We start from the raw sequence: 21,677 nt of genomic DNA on the forward strand, positions 1-21,677 counted from the left end.
AGAAATGGCAGCATTCAAGCTCAAGGACTCATTAGACAATGTGACAGCCCAGTACAAACTAGAAAAGGCCTCCTCCAGTGCCAAAGACACAAGGATCAAATCCTTAGAAGACTTGATCATTGAGCTGGGCCATGACCCAAAGGACATCAAGGCTACCGAACATTTAATTAAGAAGAAAAGTGAAGAAATCACAACCCTTAAGAAGCAGCTCAAGCTGCCTTAGGCACAACACCCTCAAACAAAAGAAGTCCTAGAAAGCCAGACAAACCATGAGGAGATGATGGACTTGGTGCTGCAACTCAATGACAAGTTGAAGGAAATGGAAAAGGAACTAGATAGCTTGATCCAGCTTAAACAAGCTAGTCTAGACAGTGCACCTCCAACTGTCATTCCTATAGTGAGCACAACTGTGCCTTCTACATTGGCAGCAACATTAGCTCCCACTGCTCCAATGGCCACTGCATTACCAACAACAACAGGGACCAAAGGTGATGAAGCAAACAGGATGGTCAAGGCAATGGAATAAATGTCCATTCAGACCAATGAAATGAACAAGTTGAAAGAGAAACTTACCAGCCTGGAGAAAGATTGCAGGTTAGCCTATATCATGCATAAGGAAGAATAATAGAAGGCTACCTGAATGAATGAGAGAGTGAAAAGCCTAGAGAAAGAGTTAACACTCACTAATCCTTTGGGAAGGCCAAAGAATTACTATGGGCCAATATCATTGACTCTGTCAATGATATTTGGCCATCTATTAAAGTCATTTTTGAGCAGATAGACTTAATCAAGCGGGCTACAAAAGCCATCCAAAAGGTCAAAAAAGAGCTTGGAGAAATGCCAGAGGAAGCAATAAGAATTATTCAATTCCTCAAATCCAAAAACAAATATGAGCTACAAGAACTTGACATACCTAACAGGACATGTACCATTTTGGAAGTCAAGAGGGTCCTTGCCAAGAGAAATTTAATGTTAAATTTAGAAGATAAGTGTCAAACCATGCAACTAGCTATTGAGAGGTTTATGACCAAGTTTGAGCTTTTGAGAGAAAAGGGAATACCTAGTCCCTTAGTCATAAATGATAAATTAATGACATAGGAGGACTACAACAAGAAAATCAGGGAAGTGGCCAGAGAACGGGCAAATACCTGATCAATGAGTGGTATAGCAACTGGCTGAGTATTATACCAAAGTTTTCAAAACCTGTTTTACCTCCAGCATGAGGTAAAACACTTATTTATTAATAAGCCTACTTTTGCTAAATATACAGAGGCTGATGAGATATATAGGAAAATGCTCAACATCCAGTTACTAGATGAAGAAACATGGTAAAAACTTTATGATTTACTGTATTAAAAGCACAATAAAAATATAAGTGTACGTAAAAAGTAAATGAGCATTGTAAAAGGATGAAGATAGGTCATCACAGTCAAAGTCTATCAGGTGAAAGAGTATCGGATGAAAGATGAAAGTCAAACAAACTATCTAGCGTGAAAGCCAAACAACCAACCAGCATAAAGGGCTAAAGCTCAAAGCATAACAGCCAACAAAACCAAAATAAAAGGGACAACATGAAACAATTCAATAGTTGTCTCTATCTTCTTGCAAGAAGATATTTTCCTTTTCCTAGATTAATTCTCAAATTACTTTGAGATATTTTGTAATAAACTTTTTGTATAAATACTTCAAAAATTGAAGTATTAGGTGTGGATTGCTATACATTTGTAACATTTTTTGATCTTGAACCAGAGGGTAATTGTACCATTTCCAAGTCAACAGACTGGGCTAAAGTAATAAAAGCACCAATTTCAAATTCAAACAAAAACGTGTCAAGGTCTTTTGAAGTAAGCCCATGGAAGCTAGGTAAAAATTTTAAAGGAATGGGCTTTGTTGGTGCGCCAGTCTCAAGATCCCCAATTGGGAAGTCAATAGCAGAGGTTGTCGATGCCATGAATATCCTCAAATACTCACTAGGGATTTCGGCAGGCTCTGCAGGAAGGGCTCTTATCGCGGGGGTTTGATTTGTGTTAACAACATTCCTTCTATCCTTTGGTGATAGAAATGTCCCTACAAATTCTTCCTTCTTGTCACAGTGGCTTGACCCTTTAGACCTCCTCTCTGCAACTTCTTCTTCCCTACTGGGATGGACTGTTTCCTCAGATGTTTTACTTGCAAATTCTTCTTCTTTTGTTACGAGCAATGATACCCCTTTATTAAGTGTACTATTGCTTGTATCTCCGATTGTTGTAAGGGTATGTTGTATAGAATCAGTAGTGGGTGTTGTGGATAGCACTGGTTGATCTACAGATTTTCCCTCAGATATTGTCTGCGCACCTGGCCTCATGACTACATGGGAAGATGCCTCTAATTTAGCTTTTGCAATGGCTAGCTGGATATAAGTATTCCTTCCCAAATCCCGTCCTCCCTTCTTTGGGGCTCTCCCTCTTCCCCTCTTATTTGGCTCTCTGTTTATACAAATTGATATGACGAAAGATGTTGATACCAAATCATAGTGCCCAAGACATGGAGCAGGGCGTTAAAAGACCATTCCCTCTCCAAGACAAGAGATCACGTTGAAAGGAAAATAGCTAACGGAAAAGAAAATAGGAACCTAGGGTTCAGGGCTTGGAGCAGGGCATCAAAGGACTCCTCCCTCCCCAGGAAAAGAAGCCAAACAAGAAAATAACACACATGCAAGAAAACCTAACACTTCAAGACCTAAAGTAGGGCGCCAAAGGGCCCCTCCCTCCCGAGGTCGTGAGATTGGGTTTCTCAAAACCAAAACAACAAAGATGCTGGAAAAATCTAAGCTCGGGGCCTGGAGCAGGGCGTCAAAGGACTCCTCCCTCTCCGGGATGAGAGATCGGTACTAATAATAACAAGAAAACAATAAAAGCACAAAACAAAAGAAATACCTACGCTCAGGACCTAGAGCAGAGTGAGAAATCTCATTCTCTCCCCAGGATGAGAATTTACCCTCTGGTTGATACAAATCGTGTCTTGCACCTTGTTAGCCTCCCCAACAATGACGCCAAAATGTTGGTGTCCAAATATGAACAAATTATTCACCCCCTTTCCTACATTCACTTATCAATCTGGGTGCGTATTCTTTTCAAGGTAACACGCAAGGTATATGCAGGGGCAAGTTTACAATCTGTCATCGACCAAAGGTTCACAATTACAAAATCAAAGGATTGTTGTAACAGGGATAAAAACTAAACTGTAGAACTTAAAAAGGCATTCACAGTAATCTAAAGAAATCTGTAACAAAAATCAAGAAATACACGCAGAAATGAACAACACACATAACAGGAAAACATGCAGCACCTGATCAGAATAGTGGGCCCAACTCTTTGATTAGGGTTGTGCTACTCACAGCAAAAGATAGAACAACAAAAAGGGTTGTATTTTATTAATCTGAAAAATGTTGTTACAATACAGATCAAGGTCTGGCTAACCCCTCGTATAAGAATGGCTCATCTTTTATACAGTACAAAGGGGAATAACATCTCTCCCCAGAACCTGGAAACTATATGCCCAAAGATATACATCAGTTTAACACAGCACCAACGCCGAGAGAGAAAGAACATAAATGATCCAAAACAGGTTGACAACAGCTGCAAATGGTTATGTTGTTTCATTGTGGTTGATCAGCTGATGTGAATCGTGGAATTGCTGCGATATGATGTGAGGTCAACACCTATGCTCCAGAATCTACGGTCATAACATGTTTTAGTGGCTCGCATAGGAAAAGCCCTCATGACTCCACTTCATTAATTAAATATTCCAAGAGACGAAGAAAGGGGAATTACCTCATAGTTTTAGCATAGTAAATATATGTGAATGAATACAAAAAGGATGAAAAGAGGAGTGGAAATGTAGGAAAAAGATAGGCCAATTTGGTGCTCAACAAGTGTGCAACATTGAACATTTGTCTTATATATGTCCTCCAATGGCAGAGTAACAATCTCTTGTGTTCATGTTATTTCTCTTCCTCTGCTTGTTATAAATGTAGGATTATTCACATGCTTGCGAGGGTACATAGTACTTTGCAGTCACATTGTAAGCCGGTATGGTCTTTGGTTTTTAGTCTATCATGTCATGTTTGGCACTATGTGTTGGGCGCGTTGGCAACCATCTCTTGATATATTGACATATACTCATGAGAAGAATGGAATTGGGGCTATAAGGTCCTTCATGTTTCAAAGTCAATGTTTTTCATCATTTTCTTACATAGCACAACCTCAAGGTTGACCTTTGAATTGGTGGTCGTGCTTCCTTCATCGAAGCTCCAAGGCCTGGACTTTCTAGGTATCTCTTTTAGTTTGTCGATTTTGGTATGCGAGATCTGTTACTCGGGAAATATTTTGATTTGATTCTAATAGTTTTCTTTACCATGGCTATCTGATGTTACAATGGAGACTTTTATGGCTTATTGTGCTTAATTTTGGGTTGTATTGCTTCATGTTCATGTCTGGTAGTGAGGTCTGGTCTATACTAGATAATCCTCTGCCTTGGTATCATGTGGGTTTTCTGCTTTTGTCAAATTCTTGCCACCCATTTCATCTCCTTCAATATTGTCACAAAATATGGTCTATAGGTAAGGATGCTTAGTTATTTTATTTTGTACTGACTCTTCTTGTTTTAAAATGTCATTACGGGGTTAAAGCATATTGGTTTCATAAGGTCCTCAAATTGTATACTCTAAAGTCCAATGTTGTTTCACATATTATCTATCTGTCACAAGCAATTGTTACCCATCAAGGGACATTGTAATTCAGAGTCTTTTTAGTTTTTTAGACGGGCGTAGTCTTAACCCCATTTGGGTATGTGTATTGCCAGGGTTTCAATTGGTTTGGGTATTGTCCAACACTATGCTCTATGGGTTTTGGGGATGACATGGTACTCTGTGGAATCTCTCTAAAATTTCACTCTATGAATCTTGTTTTAAGTCTTCATGTTTGTCTTCGAGCCAGCCTAACCTGTTTTTGTTTGTGCACTTCACCATGTGACTAGGCCACCTCAATAGAGAATGGAAATCCATAGGAAGTAGCGAGTCTATTTCTTAGCCCAGAAAACTGTTCAAATGGAATTTGGTTGCAACCTTGATTGACTCAGTCCCTCTAGAAATCAGAAAGATGATTTGACATCTTGAATCTCGTGAATTTGGTGATAAAGCCAACTTCTCGAATTATTAGGTGGGTAACCAAGATTTAAAATGGATTCCTGATCTTGGAAAATTGAGGAAAGGATTGTTGCATTTCTTACATTTTATTGCAGGTCAACAACAACTAGACACCTTATTTCATCTGGTGCTCTGGGACCAACAAGTGGATAAATACAAAGTCATTGAAGGTCAGGAGGACATAAAATGCATCCTAAGTAGTATTCATTATTTTTTGGATGATATACTTATACATCTGCAAAGGGCGAAAAGTATGTTGTATCAAATTTTGATTCTGACTTTGAGAACCTCACTGATAATCCTGTAGTGATCGATCTTCAACCGGTCAATGTAGCATCACCTCTCAAGATTGCTCCACCAACTAATGGAACTCCCCTTTCTCTGGTGGACATCTTAGACTAAAGGTATTATCTTGGCAACAAATTTCATTTTTTTATCTCTTCTCAATGTTAACTATGCATTGGTGGCTTAGTAGTTAAGGTTTGACTTATGTAGAGTATGTATGTAAAATTTCTCTGGGTTTTTCAAGGTTTAGTCTAACACTTTTATGTTTAGTTTTATTTTGGTAAATTTTATTAGAACACATAATTAGAGACAAGAATGACACCAATTGCAAATTCATGGGGCATTGCATACCCTTCTCACCATGAAATAGATTTTACAAACTAATAATTTTATAGAATTAATTAGGACTAATTGATTCTAGAGATATCTATGACTACAAATAACTTTCTATAAATATATGGACTAATAACTAGGGTAATTTCAGGGTCTAATATTCATGGGTGGACTTATTTTCCAATCTTTTTCCAAAAACAAGATTCATTATTTCCATTTTTTGTAAAAACTCGATTCGCCCAAATTTTATAACCTAGAATTATCTTACCTCAGAGATCGCTAAAATTTTACAAATACTATATGAAATCATTAAATTTAAATATTTTTACAAAAGCATCACTCAACATTTTATATTTTTCATGTCAAGGTCTAGTAAAATTCGCCAAATTTTCTAAACTTCAAGATAAATTTCCATGCTTCAATATTTTCCCTTCTAATAACTTCCAAAAGTATATTTTTCAAAATAACTTAGACTAATAACTAAATGTCTAACAATTTCAATTAAAGTGATATTATACTTTAACACTTTCCTTAATCTCAAATTTTGCATTCATTAACATTGACAATGACTAAGTGTTGTCTCTAAAATTTGAAAACAATTCTTCCCAATGGTTTGACGAAGATATCTACTAGATAATCCCTAAATCCACAAAATTAAAGTGATATGTCACCATTATTGATAAGCTATAGAATGAATTGATAACGGGCATTAATGTGCTTGCCTTTTTTCTGAAACATGTGATTTTTTGAAAATACAATTGCTAAATTATTATGGAAAAAAATAAAAGTCAACTCCTTCTCCACATGTGCAATATCTTTGAAAAGTATTCTTAGCTAGAATGCACAACATGATGTTATATTAGTTACTACATAATCTACTTCTCTGGAACATATTGAGATAACTGGGTTGTTTCTTAAATGCCATGATATCAACTTTATGTTGAAATGAAAAATATATCTTGAAGTTATTTTCCTATCATCAATGCTAGCTTCAAAATAACTACTTGTTTATTGTGTAAGTGTGTTGTATGAAAAACCATTGTACCATAGTCCACAAATAGTTATTCCTGCAATACACCTCAAAATCATTTTTCCAACTTTTTAGCAAGATTTCTTGGAATACTCCATAATCTTGGAAATGAAACTAATTGTGATCTAAAATTAAATGCTTGAATTGTATTTGTATGAAAGATTATTAATTAAATAGCCTTAGTAAATTTTAATAAGAATTTAGAAGGTATAATTGAAAAAATAAACAACAATAAGAGAGACCAATAACAATAAATTGTTAAATATTTCATGCCTCATGGGCTATATCTCTGGTTTTGCTTCCAATAATTATATGATGATGCCAAAAAATACATCAAAATGATCACCACCCTACAATAAAAATGTCTCTAACACTTTTCTAAAAAAATATTGTCACTGCTAGATTAATCCCCTTGACATGTTCATGTGATTAAAAAGGAATTATGGCCTTTATTCTCCAAACTGTTCCAAAACTACAGCTTAAAAATAATTCTACGCATAAAATTTCATATGTGAGAGATGTGGTGCAATGGTAACATGTGAAATTTAAATAGGAAATGTTGCATGTTCAACTCTTGTCATTATTTTTTTTTGGATATCGTTATCAAAAAGTAATGTCTAATTACCATATCTGCACCCACCTCTTCAATGTGTCTTTATCTTGGTTTAGTGGTAAAATGTGTAGTTTTTATTGCCATGGGTTGGGGTTAAAATTTAGTGGTAGCAATATTTTATGGGATACCACATATCTTATTGGATATGATTTATCCATATTATTAATTGGCCAAGTGAAACCTTTACCCAAAAAAATATAAATTAAATCAAATATACAAAAACCCTGCCACACAATCCTCCACCCCATGTAGGCTTTCTAGAAGGTCCATGTTGCAGCCTTTGATTGGTCCACATGGAAATGTCTGGTTCGTCCATGCAGTGCCATGTGGTAGCATTCTATTCAACTATATGTCATCTCTTGGATCCATGTGTTAATTTTTTATTATGCCTTGTTTTAGCTAATCACCATGCCATGTTTAATCAGGACATCATGCCACATGTTTGTTAGTGAGAGTGCCATGTGTCAGTGTTGCCTTTGCTTTTCCTTCAACTTATGAAGGTCATAAACTTTGCATACGGTGTCTTTTTTAGCCCATTAAAATTGTGTTTGAAAGCTCTTGATGAGGTCTTTAATATGGAGATATTCTATCAACAATAAAGAACACTAATTTAGATTAATTGTGGGAATCCTCCTAACTCAATCCTCTCGACTAGGACTCTTGTGTATAACCAAAAGTTTGATTTTATTCAAGAAGGGTATAGCTCTTTCATTTCCAATTTCCACCAATTCCCCTTTATTTGGATGCATTCCTTTTTGAACAACACTAATATATTCTACATTCCCTCTTCATGAAGCCCCAAAACCGTTATCAAGAGTAACATCTTGTTGCAGCTTATCAAGATATTTAGGAGCAAAATCATCAACTGAAAGGAATGTAATGTTGTCACATTTATCCAAAATCATAGGAGACTCATGGAGTTTCAAGTTTTTAACGTTTACGAGTGAATACATCAACATATATGGAGGTAAATCTAATGTGAAAGAATTGTCACAAATATTTTCCAAAATAGTAAATGGATCAAACCTGATTGGTTTAATCATTTTACCCTCACATTTAAGACATTATTTTCTTATATATAACCAAAATTGATCACCAACTTGGAAATGATCATTGACTTGATGCTTGTCATGCCTAGTCGTGGCTTTGATCTTTTCCAATTGTTCCTACATAATTTGATGAACCAATTGGATCTTCTGGATGAACTTCATGGCTATGTATGCATTACTATGCCCATCCACCACTAAATATTCCCCAGAAGTGAAGTCCAAATGAGACTTTGGAAAATATCCAAAGCATGTCTAAAAAGAAGACCTATGTGTTATAGAATGGATGGCATAGTTATGGGCATGTTGTACACAATGTAATTACCCATCCCAAAGCTTAGAATTTTTGCCATAATATCCTCATGGTAGATGTATCATTATTTTTTTGACCATTTTTTCTATCAATTGTTCTGTGGATAAAATGTAACACTTTTTTGAAGCTTCATGTCCATTAATCCCCACAATATTATCCAAAACACCTCAAGGAATAGAGATTCATGATCAAATGCAAAGGATGTGGGAAAACCAAAATGAACCCAATCATTTTGAAAAAATATATGTGCGGCTTTCTCTCATGCCACCTGCTGCTTACAAAACATTATGACACACATTTTGCTAAATATATCCACTACTACAGACACACTTTCCCATGGACAAGAAGGTATATGAAGTGGCATGTAAAAACCTAATTTTGAGTTACTTTGTTTGCTAGTAGCACACATGATACATCCCTTTACATATTTGGATACATTATCATTCATTTGAGGCTAATATAAATAGCGTTGCAACTGTTCTACTACTTTTCCTACAATAAAATGACCAGAAAATGAGAGAGTGTGTGATTCTCTAATTACACATATTATTTCATCCCGTGGAATACACAATTTGCCAAGATGATATAGCAGTTTTTCATGAACATGATAATCTAAATTTTATACTTGAGTACCATGGATTAATGGTTCATATTCATCTATAACATATTGTTCAATATAAATTTCATGAACTAAAGAACTATGTTGTAAAACAATGGATGCAATAAAATGGTATTGTTGCAAGAATCCCATAGTATCTTATATATGATGGCCAAATGGAATTGCTGCAATAATCCCATCCATTAGAAATGTCATGATTTTTTAGCTTGGACTATGATTGAAGATATTCCAAAGGCCAGTGATTTGTATGGATGATTGTCTCTTTACCCATCAAATAGTGTTCCCACTTCTTCAACTGTGAACCAACCAATACAATTCGTTTTTATTGGTAGGATAATTTCTTAATGCACCATTGAAGGTCTTAGAATGGTAAAAAACTAGTTTCCTTTGTTACATTAACACTACTCCCTTGATGTTAAAAAGTATTATTATTATGAGATCAGGATTCCTGACGAACTCTCATTCATGAGACTGTCAATCTACAGAAAACATACTAGTTAAATATTTGCTATGTCTAGAGTGAGGTGTTAAGAGGATACCATAGCCTAGGGCACGTTTAGTTTTGTGAACCAATTTGGTGTAGAAGGGTCAAGTGGTCATGATGATCAATTAGACTCCTTTCCCCTTCCTCTAGATGTTGAGGCCTTCAATCACCTAGTATCAAATGGAACCATATATAAGAAATACAAGCCCTCTTGTTTCATTAAGAAGTTGGATGAAATCATGAAGGTAGAATCCTTTGTCCCCTAAGCCAAATTGAGGGCTTTGTAATTAGAAAAAAGGGGTTTGGTGGTTCAATTTGTGGGGTTATGGCCTCCCCCCACATTCAATTCAAATGTAGCTTGAGGAAAATTGGAATCCTTTAATCAAAGGAAATATCTCCTCTTCCTTCTATTGGAAAGGGTTTTTTACCTTTTACTTTCAAAACAAGGTAGACCAAAATTTGATCTTCTGAAGTGGACCATACTTCATAGGAGCCCAAGGTATGTATTTCTATTGTTGGATCCCTAACTTCAATCTACATATAAATTTCCCATCTATTGTTGTCGTTTGGATCAAGCTTCTCTTTTTACCCATTCATTGTTAGAATGATGCAACTTTCAGAAGCAAAGGAAACACTTTTCGAAAATACATAGATTGAGCTAAAACAGCGAGGGTTTGTTCTCTTGTGCTCAGATATGGGTCAAAGTGGATCTAGAAAAAGGACTACTAGCAACCACCAATTTAAACTTGGATATTAATCTCATATACAGGAAGTTGATTATGATCAGATTCCTTTATAATGCAATTTTTGTCAAGAATATTTCCATTTTTTCAGAAGTCACAGTAAAAAACAAGAGGAATAACCCAAACAATGGGAATCAATGGAACAATTGTAGAATTACAAAATAAGAAAAGGGCCCACCAAAAACCAATCCACTTCAGTTTCGCAACCAGAAAAAATAGGTACTAAAGGTAAAGGAACTCTTTCCCCAAGGAAATATAGACAAAGTAGTGGATAATGTACTAGTAAAATAGTTAATGTCATGCAAAGCATACACTAAAAGAAAAACTGACATTGGTGAGGGGAAAAAAATGTCACCATAAGCTCATTGTTGATGGTCATAAGAGTATTCATCACCAAAAGTATAGGTGTTGTAGTGACATACAAAGTCCGTTACCAATAATGATTTATAATGACAGATAGAGACTGTCACCATTTCATATGAGCAATGGTGACGGACCATAGCCTCTGTCACCAAAAATTGAATGTCACCAAAGGTGGCGTCGTCAAAATTATAGGTGTTGTAGTGACATTCAAAGTTAGTCACCAATAATTATTTATAATGACAGATAGTGACTATCACCATTGCATATGAGCAATGGTGATGGACCATAGCCTCGGCCACCAAAAACTGAACGTCACCAAAGGTGGCGTCACGAAAAGTATAGGTGTTATGGCGACATTCAAGGTCCATCGCGAATATTGATTATAATGATGAATAGTGACCATCACCATTTCATATGAACAACAACGATTTATTGTGATGGATCTTTAATGTCTGTCACTATTGGAGCATATATATTGTGACATTCGTTGACCGTCAGCAAAAGCCACATTGCTAGAAGTATAGGCATTGTGGTGACATTCAAGGTCCATCATGAATAATGACTATAATGATGGAAAATGACTGTCACCATTTCATATAAAAAACAACGATTTATGGTTACAAACCTTTGAGGGTCATCACTTTTGATGCGTATATATCATGTCATTTGTTGACCGTCACCATTTCATATTTTTCGTGAGGGTCAAAAAATGTCACTAAAGCTCATTGGTGATGGTCAAAAGAGCCTCCATCGAAAAAAATTGATCATCGCCATTCCATATGGATGTCGGGGCACAATGGAATCAAACCACCAACCTCCTGCTTGTAAAGCATGTGCTCTTCCATTGAGCTAGCACCCTTTAAAGAATTATACTTTTAAAAATTATACCTTGAAACTTCATATATTGTAAATTCTACAACTTCCAATAAATTAAAGTCTCGGGAATATTTTACTAAACAAGCAAAGCAACATCAAAGCTAAGGGTCCCTACCTTATTGAAGTTATGAAAAGTGGGTGGAGGGAAAAATAGTTTTGTACAAGAGAATCAATATGTTCATTTGAATACTCAATTAGAAGTGAAACTCTAAAGACAATTATAACCTATAAATGACCTATAACTATCAATGCACCAAATATTACAAAGGAAATGTCATAAGTGGATATTATATGGAAGAAGAGCACGCAGGGACTTGAAACCCTTGTACATCTTGGCATGTGTTAGCACTTGGCACATCTTAACTTGTTTGACATGTCTCCATACTATCAGCACATATTAGTATTCCATAACATTCCCTGACACACCTTGGTAGTCATGACCTCATAACTAGTATTACATTTTTCCATGACTTGGGAACCTTACATTCACTAGAACACCTTGACACTCACTAGTTTTCATGCCCTTTGTTATCCTCCATAATGTCCCAGGTTAATGAGGAGATCGATGGAGGTAACCACAGACCAAGCTTTTAGTTTGGTAGCTAGCCCTACCAAACCAGAGAGGGATTTCTCTATGAAATCATAGCCAAGAGATGATTGGAATGTAAAGGATTTTAGGATAGATAGCTAGGCTCGGGTGGGTTTCTGGAAAATTTAGGGAGTTGGAACTTTGTCCACCGGTGTCTTGTCTGGTAGGGACTTTGTCAAGGAGGTAGGGACTTGGAACTCTGTCTAGGATAAAGTACCTAACATACATGACAGAAGCTCCCTAGAATAGAGTACCTCCTACCTCGAAGAGTGTCCCCTACTCAAAATATAGAACCCTTCTCTCCTATGCACTTTTATTAAAGATAAATTTGTGCATAAAATAGTACTAAGAAAAACACCTAAATTAACAAAAGTGATCATCTAAGTCAAACTATAAAAGTATACTAAATATGGCTCTATATAAGTTTTGGAAACACTAGACAAGAATGCTTGCATACAACAACTGTAATATGCCTAAAATCGATATTCTTTCATCATTTCTATACCCTCACAACAAAACTAGAATCTATTGCATGTACCCCATTGTACCTTAAGAAACCAATTTCCTGGTTGTATAGAAATTATGCTTAAGACATTAATGATTATAATCATCGTCACTTGTTTGTCACTTCATTATATATTGTGTTCTCAAAAGAAGGACCTGGGAAATCTGGTTCTTGACCCTCAATACTTAGGTGACAAGAAAACATCAGAATACCATTTGATTGTTGAATACAAATGATGAACAAAGAAAGATTGAATAAGTCATATACAATATGTTGTTTTACATAGGATCTACTATCTGTGACACTGGGAAACGTTATATATAATATGTTGTTTTACACGGAAACTACTATCTGTAACTTAGAAGAATTGCAGAGATGGGAACTTCAAGTATAGGAGCGCTCTTTAAGGAATTTAAATTTATTTATATAGGCAAATAAAGACCTATAGCTTCAATTACTATACTCAAAGGAAGAAAACATAAGATGATACATAACGGAGAAGACACAAAATCATACCCAACAACGTATGGAAAAATTTTGATTCTTCATTAATCAACAGTTGTATCAAGAATTCAGTACCTTAGTCTCCAGGTTCTCCAAAATTCGAACCCTTTCTCTCTAAATTTACCTCTTTTTATACATTATAAGACAATTGGTGATCACCAAAACTATAAAACTGCTTAACTATTTTCCTAACTGTCTAGAGTAGAAATTATTATAGAACATTACACAGAGGGTAAAAGACACCTCATCCTAAAAAACATAGAATAACTAGAAGTAACAGAAGTTAGAAAATGATGATCACTATTGGATTTTTTGTCTCTATTGTTTGGCTGCTGAGTTCCTCTGTAGATGCTTTAATAATGATTAAACTATTTGAATCATAATAAACTGTATTTGACTCAAACCCCGTGTGTGGACCTGGGCTCACATATGTATCAAGCATGTTTTGATTGGCCAATCATCAATCACCTTTCTTTGGAATTTTAGTCATCCACCGCTAATTTTGATTATCTCACTTAAAAAATGGAATCGGCTATTTTGCGTTAAACATTAGTTTTCCAAGAAACTGAAAAGAATTAACATTTTGATTCACAAACCCATCGGGTCTGCCTTAGCTGTGCGTGAGCCGTCTGATCATTCATTCAATAAATGGTCTGATCCTTTGGAACTCACGATATTTTAAACCCGTTTGAAATAAATCTTATCGAGTCCACCTGTTCAATGCTCCATTGACCCCCATATGGACCCGATGAGAAATATATACCACCAATTAATAATCTATCGAGTCCGACTTTAGTGCTAAAACCTGATCATTTCTTCGCTCGATATCCGTTGGATCCTGTCTTTTTGGATGGACAGCTAAGATTGGCCTGGACTTCAGCAAGTTAAAACTATGTTTGATATATCGTCATGTCTGATAAGTTACCGCCTGATTGTCATTGGATTTGTGGCATTTTGATCACGTTTGAAATAATACTGAGAGGGGGGTGAATCAATATTATCAGATCAATATTTTAATTTCCCAAACAGATTTCTATACACTACTTCAACTAAGTGAAATAGTGTGTACACACAACTATACTTAAAGAAACCAGTGTATATGCAGAGAACTTTTGATTTAGACAGTTTATCATGTATTGAAATTTAACCATTAGATAGTGCAGTAAAAGCAGAATAAAGCATCACACATAAGCAACACACATGAACACCAAGATATAAGGTGGAAACCCAATGTGGGTAAAAACCACCTGCTGCTATCATCTCTGTCTTCTTTTAATAATAAGAAAATCTGTTTACAATCTTGTACTGGTGCAGACTCATACCAGTACACGGGCAACCACCTGCAGAAAGCTACAACCTTATATCATTCTCCAACTACGATTAGAAGAGAGATACAACCCCCTAGCTCTTGTACTAGCCAATATGTTTACTAGTATGTAGGTGCCAGCCTACATAAAACTCCACTCTTCTACCAAGGACCACGTTTCATGAATTTTTAGACTGGATACTCCTGGAACAAAACACCACAATCTGAAGGCCACGTTTCATTCAATTTTCATACTGGACCCATCAACAACATCATAACTACAATACAATCATCAAGTACATCTGCATCAACCAATCACTGAAACTCAATCACCATAACCTGAATCTGATCATTGAGAACACTGACTCCAGAATACAATCACCAGAACCCAAAATAGAACCCAGAACTCTGCAACAACTAAAACATACTTCATAAGGTATATGCTACTTCCATCTATTGAGCCAGCGTGTATACGTGCTTTATCAAAGCCAACCAGCATACACATCTGTAAATATTAATTCATAATTTTGTAGCTATTCCAAACTTCAGTTATACCCAGGTCATAACATTTACAAAATAACACACGCGTCAGTATTCAGATCTAGACTATACATGATCAAACCACATAATGATAATTCATTTCAAGTCTTAAGATCTTGATCCATCAATAGAGCTTATCCCTCATCAATCGCTAAGGTTCATCCTTGGTTCAGATCAAGCAAAGCACCATAAGCCAATAACCTGCATACTAGATCTTGCACTTCATTTGATATTCGATACTTGCACACCTTGGCCTAATGATCTTCTCCTCCTTATATAATTTTAAACCTTTCTCAATACCATGGATCAAAACCACTTAGGACCAATAACTTGGACCAAATACCTAGGGTCAATACCTCGAACCAAATACCTTGGACCAATACCTTGGATCAAAATACCTTGGACCAAATACCTCAGACCAAAAACTTATTTTTCCAACATATACTCACTTTTCCTTCTTTGAAAGTGTGTGTGTACGTATACACTACTTGTGTTCATTGAACCTACGTGTATACACAACTTGGTCAAGGTGAACCTACGTATACCTCTCTTTCTTCATTCTCTGTAGTCTGATCTGTAATTCTTTATTGTTGACATGTTGCATTGTGATCTTTCATCTGAGTGAGTTGCCATCAAGGACAACACCTGTATCATAATGCCAATAGATCAGACAGCCCAGATCTTCTTGCAGGTACATCGTCGAATTAGATCTTTGATACAAACTCGTTCAAGTTAACTTGTGCGATTACCATTGGATCTGTGGCTTGTTGATCAAATGGCCCAAATCTTCTCGCAGGTTTACATTCAAAGCCATCACATCAATCAAACAAAATACTTCATTTCTTTTATACTTTGCGGGGCTAAATAATATAAGGGAACTACATTGAGGTCAAACCCCCGCAATGATTCTAGGCCATACATTGTGGTCAACCACGCTCACATCACTATAAACTGTGTGGGTTGAGCATTAATTAACCTTCATGCTTATTATTTCCCCACAGCACATCTCATCATACTCATCAAGCTATCACTTGATCACGCCTCTTAAACCTGCATGGCCTTTAAACAATGGTTTGATTTTTCATTTCTTTTGATTTTTATTTCCTTTTGCAATAAAAACTGAAAATAAGATGAAAATAACAATGAAAGCTACAACATACCCCAAGGTTGTATGCATCTGTTGAAGGTGTAGATTAAAAGGATCTACTGAGATGAAGTACTATTGAAGGAGGAACACCTTCAAAACAACAGATAAACTCTACTGTGACTTCAATCCATTTTCACATAGACCAAGGCTGCTATTGGGTACACTTCTCCGTTGAATGGAAACTGCAATGTGTTGTAGTGCTGCCGAAGAAAAAACACCTTTAGCGCAACATGGATAAAACTCTAATAGATATTGTCACTCTGGCCTTGGTTGTAGATAATCTCATCAATATAGGTAATAACTTCGATAATTAAAAAACAAAATGTGAGATGCATAGATCATTTGAAATGACAGATTTGGGCATACTCTATTATTGTGTAGGAGTGTTAGTATAGAAAATGCAAGGTAGCATGTTGTGTCTTTATGTCACAGGCCAAGGATGCGAAAAAATACATAAAATACTAAATAGCATGGTATAATTCGATTTCATGTTATTTTGAAATGCGAATGGAATTCTCCTTGTGTGGGTTCTAATATAGTGGGTATAACTTTAAATAAGAAATTGATAGTTGTGGGTTTGGAATTGTCTCACAATTCATGAAAAGACGCAAAATTTTTCACCAAAAAGAAGCAGAGCGAGTCGTTAGTTTTATGGAAGGGAACACCCTATTCACAGGATGATAACTTGAAATTAGTCAATAATATTATTTCTTGTCTTCTTGTACGTGTGTGCCTTGAAAAGATAACCACATCCAAAGACTCAATAATAGTTCTGGTAAAGTTTATAGACGTGAAGCACTTCTGAAAATCCCATCTCTTAATGAAAATTGAGCGAGGAATATGTCAAAGGATTCAATCTTGTACTCAGTCATGAAAAGGAAGTTGGGGTATCTAGCATCTTGCCAACAAACCGACTCCAACCATAATGTGAAAGGCAAGTTAACTATGAAACCTCTTTCCACTTTGTAGTATTGTTGCCTCTTGAATTCCAAAAGGTATTTGGCTACTTAGATCCACAAAACTCGTGTGAGGTAAACTCTGCATGATATAATTATGACGTGCAAGCTTGACACACGCTCCAGTTTCCCTCTAAAAGAGGGTAAGTCAAAATATTATGACAATCTTAACTGTAATTTGATCATACACTATTGAGGTATTGCACGGAATAAAAAATATGCTATCAATGCACTAATGAAGAACTCAAAAGAAACGAATTTCTTATTGCTACAATAGTGCCACTCTTGGGATTCTCGGATAAAGCACCTAACCTGCATGGCAAAAGCTTCCTAGAATAGAGTACCTCCTACCTAAAAGTGTGTCCCTTGCTCAAAATATAGAAACCTTCTCTACTGAGCACTTTTCTTAAAGATAAATCTGTGCATAAAACAGAACTAAGAAAAACACCTAAATTAAGAAGAGTGATCTTCTAAGTCAAATTATAAAAGCATACTAAATATGCCTCTATCTATGTTTGGGAAACACTAAACAAGCATGCTTGCATACAACAACCACAAGATGCCTAAAATAGATGTATTTATTTCATCGTTGCTACACCCTCATAGGAAAACTATAATCCACAACATGTATCCCAAGGATGCATGCATCTACTGAAGGTGTAGGCTGAAAGGATCTACTGAGATGAAGTATTGTTGAAGGAGAAACACCTTCAAAACAACAGATAGAGTCTAATGTGAATTCAACCCATATGCACACAGGCCAAGGTTGTTGCTGGGTACACTTCTCCCCTAAATGGAAACTGCAGCGTATTGTTGCTCTACTCTAGGAGAAACACCTTCATAAAAACATGGATAAAACTATAACATATATTGTCACTGTGGTATCAATTGTAGAATATCGCATCATTATAGGTAACAACTTCAATAATTGGAAAAACAAAAGGTGATCTACATAAATCATTTGAAATGATAGATTTGGGCATACTTTATTATTTTTTAGGAGCGTTAGTATAGAAAATTCAAGGTAGCTTGTTGCATGTTTATGTCACGGACCAAGGATGTAAATAAATACAAAAAGTATTAAATAGCATGGTACAAGTCAATTGCAGGTTATTTTGAAACAAGAATGGATTTCTCCTTGTGCAAATTCTAATCTAGTGGGTTTAGATTTAAATAAGAAATTTATAGTTATGGGGTTGTAGTTTTCTCATGATTCATGGCAAGTCCCAAAGTTGTTCACTAGAAAGAAGTAGAGCGAGTCATCAGGTTTATGAATGGGAACAACCTATTCGTAGGGAGGTAACTTCAAATTGGTCGGGCATATTACTTCTCGTCTTCTTGTACGTGTGTGCTTTGAAAAGCTAACCACCTCCAAACACTCAAGAACAACTCTGGTAAATTTTATAGGTGTGAAACATTTATGAGAAAACCCATCACTTAATGAAAATTGAGCGAGGAATATGTCAAAGATTCAGTCTTTCACTCAGTGATAAAACGGAAGTTGGGGTATCCAACATCTTTCCAACAAACTAACTCCAACCATAATGTGAGAGCCAGGTTAACTGTGAAACCTCTTTCCCACTTAGTAGTATTAATACCTCTTGAATTCCAACAGGTATCTTTCTGCTTAGATCCACAACAATTGTCTCAGGTAAAATCTGCATGATACAATTGTGACGTGCAAGCTTGACACACACTCTAGTTTCCCTCTAAGAGAGGGTAAGTCAAAATATTATGACAACTTTAACTGTAATTTGATCATACATTGTTCAGGTATTGTATAGAATAAACAATATATTATCAATGCACTAATGAAAAACTCAAAATAAATGAATTTCTTGTTGCTACAGTAGCGCCACTCTTGGGATTCTCCAAGGAGCCACTAACTTATACACATTTGGAATCTTTACTTGGTCCACAGAAAGATTAAGCAATGGTAGTGATCACTCTTTTCCCTCCCATGGAAGGTCTATACAGAGTCAACAATAAATTGATTTAAAAGTGAGGTATATGCCTGACAAATAGGAGTCTGACTCTTCAACTCTAATTTAGTGGCAAGGAAATATTCAACTGTAAATGCCTGATCTTCTACAGTGTAAATTTCTAGATAAATTACTAGCCTAAATTTGTCCGTTGTCCACATATCCCAAAAAATGATGTATGTATAGACTCTGGTTGTGTGAGAGAAGGGAGATCACATAAATAATCCATTACCAAAAGAAAAAGTTAAAGCACAACATTCTATGGAGATTTTTTTTTTAAATTTTATTACATACCTTAGAAAGTTTGAAAGGACATAACTGAAGCTTCCCTCTCCTTCCACACTTCATTAAATATGCCCCTTTTACAATGAATATGTGGCCTGCAGAATCACAATCAACAAACATAATATGAAAAGTAAGTTTAATGAATTAAAGTATATTTTTTATACCTCAAGCAAATGGACTCTGAGAAATTGGATTCATTCTCTAGAAAAGATGATATAGCAAGATCTAATCACTTTTTTAACTAAAACAAAGGTAAATTGGATTCATGCTCTGCAATAGATGATATAATGAGATCTAATGACATTTTCAACTAAAACAAAGGTAAGTTGAGTTAGCTCAAGCTCCAAAATGATGGCATCCAACTTCTGAGTAGAAGTTACTGTATATATCTGGCTAGAGGCTATAACATAAACATATTTGTTATATGTTAAGATAAAAAAATGAAAGGAATGTGAAATTTTGACCATCAACTATAAGTTCCTTTCAAGGACTGGATCAAACCATAACATTGTTATCAAGATAATCAAATCACCCATGCTAGTACGCTTCTAGTAGTTTCATGATAAAACTCAAACTCAATCAACTTCAAACAACATAAATTAACCAACAATATGTTTGAGGTTGGTTACCTAAGGATTATATCATACTAAATTACCTTTTTCATCTAACATTGAAAATGACAGTGAAAGAAATGAAGACAAATCAGTGATTATGATGGATGCATGTGATGAAATAAAATAAAAAAAGACCTTTCTTCTTGCTACTGATGAGCATTCTAGGGGATTCTTTAATGAAGTTGATCCCGGTCTGCTTTCTGAAATCAAAGAGACACTTTCTAGCTACTCTGATTTGACGGCCAACAACCCTAATGCTTATGAAAATGAATATGGAAAGCAATACGCATCGATGAACCTAGTCATGAAGAAGGTGTCTCAAACTCTAATATGGATAGTATTTTCAATTTCTACAGCTAAGCAGAGGGTTTTCCCATTTGGGTTCCCTAGAATTTTTTTTTTTTTTTTTTTGCTATAGTGTGACTATGTTTTATTTATATTCTATTCCACTGCAAATTGGTAGAGATATTTTTTGTCTTGGTGCAACAATTAGTTTCATATTTATTCATTCAAGCAGTAGCAGAATTTCATGGAAATCCTATAGAAGGGACAATTAATATATTTTCACTTATATATTTTGCAAGTAAAATTAACAACTAAATTTTCATCCAAAGTGTTTAGGTTACTAGCAAGTGGTATCACAACATATCTCAACATTGCAGGGAATAAATCATATTATTCAATAAGGTTGAGAATTGAGATGCAAAAATCTTCACAAGTTATGTAAGCAAGAAAACTATTGATTTTTAGTTCTAAACCTATCCAACCAAAACAAAATTATGTCATTTTCAACACCCTCTAGTCAAAGTTATTCCTGGCCTCATTCAATTCAATTAAGAATATATCAATCTTGTTGAGATTTCTTCTTCAGCTCATGCTTCTAAGTTATATATTTATGCAACCTAATATATCATTTATGTTAAGTGATTATTCATTAAAAATTATTTAGTTTGTCCAGCGCATCTACCTAATTTTCTAATTAGTTTCTGGGCAGACTCTATTAGACATTTGCAGCAGAAAATAGAAGATTATTTTAGTACCTAGTGTTATAAAACTCTAACTTGGAAAAAGTATTTTTGGTTTTTTCCCTAAAAATATTTACAAAATTTTCAATCCCAAAGCCATTTCAGGGAGAAATTTAGTATTATTTTTGGAAAATTTGAATGAAACTAAAAGAAATTCTTCTCGTTTTCTCAAAATATTCTAGCACCAAATATGAGTGAATTCACAGAACTTAAGGTTTGGAAATAATTAAATTTCACTTTGCTTTTCCAGGACCATATATGAGAGAATTCGCAAAACCTAATATTTGGATTCTAGAAACACTTAAATTTCACCTCATTTATTAGGATTGGAAGT

This window comes from Pinus tabuliformis, chromosome 4_1 (assembly GCF_031772625.1).
Source record: "Pinus tabuliformis cultivar Carrire ecotype Pingquan chromosome 4_1, CPIR1, whole genome shotgun sequence".
Lineage (NCBI taxonomy): Eukaryota > Viridiplantae > Streptophyta > Pinopsida > Pinales > Pinaceae > Pinus > Pinus tabuliformis.